The sequence below is a fragment of the Scylla paramamosain genome, chromosome 46 (assembly GCF_035594125.1).
Source record: "Scylla paramamosain isolate STU-SP2022 chromosome 46, ASM3559412v1, whole genome shotgun sequence".
Lineage (NCBI taxonomy): Eukaryota > Metazoa > Arthropoda > Malacostraca > Decapoda > Portunidae > Scylla > Scylla paramamosain.
This window is the reverse complement of record NC_087196.1, coordinates 797,501-801,476: the sequence shown is the minus strand read 5'-3', so window position 1 is coordinate 801,476 and position 3,976 is coordinate 797,501. Positions and strand designations below refer to the sequence as shown.

General features: G+C 40.0%; 1 protein-coding gene across 1 annotated transcript in view; it reads right to left on the bottom strand.

The window, feature by feature from the left end:
• Window positions 1–276: 276 nt before the first annotated feature.
• LOC135094787 (uncharacterized) overlaps window positions 277–3,976 on the bottom strand; it is a 70,747-nt gene continuing 67,047 nt past the window's right edge. The window contains exon 4 of the transcript XR_010263978.1: window positions 277–411. The gene's annotated coding sequence lies outside the window, so the exon portion shown is untranslated. The remainder of the gene's footprint in view (window positions 412–3,976) is intronic.

Here is a 3,976-nt window from a genome sequence, read left to right as displayed (position 1 = left end):
AATAAGGTAGATTGGGGGGGGTGGGAAAGGGGGTCAATATGGGGTAATTACTGATGGATAAGCGTCACTTCGCCATCACCTCTCAACCCAGTCGGACGTCAAAGCCTCATCTCCAAGAATGGAGCATGCTGACAAACGTTTCATCTTGAGAACTGCGGGTGAGTACACCATTGCCTTGAATGCCATCTCGCATCTTCACCATTGTAAATTACATTAACGTTCTTTGCCAATGAATAAGAAGAGGGAGAGGGGGAGAGGAAAATAAAAACTTTTCCATTGTTCTCATCGTTTTTTTTTTTTTGTCTGTTACAGAACGCATCTCTTTCCGCTTTGATATCTATCTGGGCGATGTTGGGGGTAAGCGAAGCCGTGCCAACCATGAGGATGTCAATGTGGAGAAAATGTCAGAACCTGCAAAGAAGAAATTGATCTTTAGCGATGACGACATGTCGCCGCTGCCGGTCAGCCCACCTCCTGATGCTCCATCAGGACAGGAGTTGCAAAAGCAGCAGCCAGCACAGCAGTCAGTGCCGCCACCTCAGGAGTCGCTGATGCCGCCTCCGACCGAAACACAGCCGCGGCGGTCAGATGAGTCGGCAGTAGGCGGCAAAGAGGGTCAGGAGGTGAAGAAGTCGCAGGAAAACAGAAAAAAAAAAAATATTCCCCCTAACACGCCAGAGGATGACAGCACACCAAAACTCCCCGTTGCTCCAGCCGCCCCTCGAAAGAAGCTGATTCCTAGAGTTATTAAAACTACGCCCGTCATTGACAGCGATGACGATGATCTCTTCGCCTTCAATTCGCAAATGTTTTGAATGAAAAGATGTATTTGCCCTAATAAAGCAATGAGCTGTATTTGTCCTAATAAAAATAAAATGTCCCATCGACTCTGCATAACCTTTCTAATAATAATAATAATAATAATAATAATAATAATAATAATAATAATAATAATAATAATAAGGCCATCCGGCATAAGTATTACGTCAGCCACGCCGCTGGTGGTCGGTGAAAGTGGAAGAGGCAACCGCTCCGCCCCGGCCATCACAGACACTTCCTCCAGATAAAAAGGATGGGCAGGTAACGGGACCACGTGGGGCAGTCGTGACGACCTTGACCATAGGGGATGTACTGAGATGTCGGAGGGAACGCATGATGGCAAGTCTCGCCACCCAGGCCGTCCAGGATCCGCGCGGGCGACTAGCGCGTGACGTCCACGCGGCGGTCCATTCTAAAGCCCTTAACTTCCCGTTCCCGCCCAAAAAAAAAGAAAGAAAAAAAAGCCCGCATGGTTCCTGGCGGCGTAAGGCCGCATGGGGCCTGGCGGCGTCGCCTGCCACTTTCCTGACACGTGCAGGCCTCCCCTAACCCCATTCCCCTTCCGCCCGACCTTGACCATCCAGCGGCGATGACCTTGGAATGTACTGAGGTGTCGGAGGGAACACGCGATGGCAACACTCAGTCATCCCACCCTCCAGGATTCACGTGATTTAAAAGGCAACCTACATGGCTTGCCAAGAGAGTCCCCTAAACCGCGCGTGTGTGGTGGGCGGCTTCCACGTCTGGCCGCCAGTCCACCCCCCTCTTCATTCAATTATTTTCCTCCACCATCATTTGATTCATTTAGTCATTCCATCGTCGCCGAAGGATAAGGACACACGCCCCCCACCTCTCCGTCAGTGTCGCCGTCACCGTCCCGCTCCCCCGCCCCCTGATGTTGCCGTCGTGAATCACCCCCCTTCCCTTCCCAAGCCTGGGTCTCCATCCTGAAATGGACTGCTACTGAAGTCTACGGAAAATTGCTGCCAGGTTCCCCATTTGCAACTTGATCAGGTCCCCATTCGCAATATGGCATGCCATCAGAGTCGCTCCTGGGGGTGGGGGTGTGATCCCCATCCTCCCCCCCTCCATCCCTCCCCTCTCCCATCCCCCAACACCCTATTTACAGCCAGGGTCTCCATCCTGAAATGGATCGCCACTCCAGGTAATTGCCAGGGGGATCGATCCCACCCTAAAAAAGGCTTGCCATGGGAGTCCCCATGAAATGAGGACTCCCATGGCAAGCCTTTTCAGGGGGGCGATCCCCATGGCAATTTCCCAACTACTGTGATAAAAAAAATAAAAAATGTCGTTTAAAGATTAAGTAGGATATTATGTTTTTCTTCCGTATATTTTTTTCTGTGCTGAATAAAACAAAAGTGATGTGAACTAGAAATTATTTAAAATATTACTATATGATCTCACAGACTGTGATACCTCGAGTTTTGGATGAAACATAAATCTTCGTTACAATTATCCTAGGATACTTTTTTTTTTTTCCCCATTACCATTGTATTCTTTACCTCTGGCATGAATTTCATGCAGATATCTTACTTATCTAGGGCAAAATAAAGATTGTAGTTTTGTATTACACAAAGGATATATTTTTATTTTACAATAAATATTGTCATTTATTTTGTGAACTAGAAATTATTTGAAATATTACTATATGATCTCACAGACTGTGATACCTCGAGTTTTGGATGAAACATAAATCTTCGTTACAATTATCCTAGGATACCTTTTTTTTTTTCCCCATTACCATTATATTCTTTACCTCTGGCATGAATTTCATGCAGATATCTTACTTACCTAGGGCAAAATAATGATTATAGTTTTATATTATACAAAGGATATATTTTTATTTTACAATAAATATTGTCATTTTATCATACTTTATCATCTTCATCAGTAAATGCTACCAGATTAAAAGTAATATTATGTTTGATTTAGTTTTTTTTTCAGTTCATAAGGTGTTAGAACAAATAACTTTTTATTTATTTTTTTCACAGTTCATAAGGTATTAGAACAAATAACTTTTTTTCATCATAAGAATTAATCCTAACTGTTCATCAGTACATTGTTATATCTATCTATCTATCTATTTATTTATTTATCTATCTATCTATCTATCTATCTATCTATCTATCTATCTATATATATATATATATATATATATATATATATATATATATATATATATATATATATATATATATATATATATATATATATATATATATATATATATATATATATATATATATATATATATATATATATATATATATATATATATATATATATATATATATATATATATATATATATATATATATATATATATATATATATATATATATATATATATATATATATATATATATATATATATATATATATATATAATGTAACTAACTGATTAAGTGTTATACAAGTTTTCTCCATAGCTTTCTCTATGCAAAATACTATGACATACTGTTTTTCACAATTGACAGGTGATACTTGCAAGTGGTATAATAAATCATACTTTTATCTAGAGATTATGCAGTTTTGTCACTTTCTTAAGTTTTCTGCCAAACCATACATATCTACAAGCACACTACCACCATATTCTCTACACTCTGTTTCATTTTTATTTTTATTTTTTTTCGGAGATTAAAATTTGTTCAAATAAATGAGTCGTGTGTACGTCCTTGTTAAACAGTTCATGATTAAGTGTTCACTATTACGCTCAACCTGACAATTAAGGGAATGGTGCCCTTTACAATTAATCTAAAGATGCTCATTTTGGCTTGGTGTTTTTTATAGCAACATGTGTACCATCCCAAATAATTTTACAAAAACTTGCTTTCCTTGCAATTTTTCCCATACAGTTGTGCGTTCTTATAGTCCGCTGGGCACCTTAACCTCTTTGAGTGCTTTTCTGTTAGAGATCTTCAGTAGCACCAGCTATTGCTCTTGAAACACTTGGATGGTGCACACTCGTGGAATCATCAACAATACTTTGAAAACCACCACTTGTGAAGAATCTCAGGGGAATTAATACTTGTGATGCAACGGAAAGAGAGAGGATGGGCCATGCGAGTTGGTCAAGCAGCATGTGTATCTAGTTCCTGGGACAGCTGCACGATTTCTTCACGCAGAAGGCTAAGTT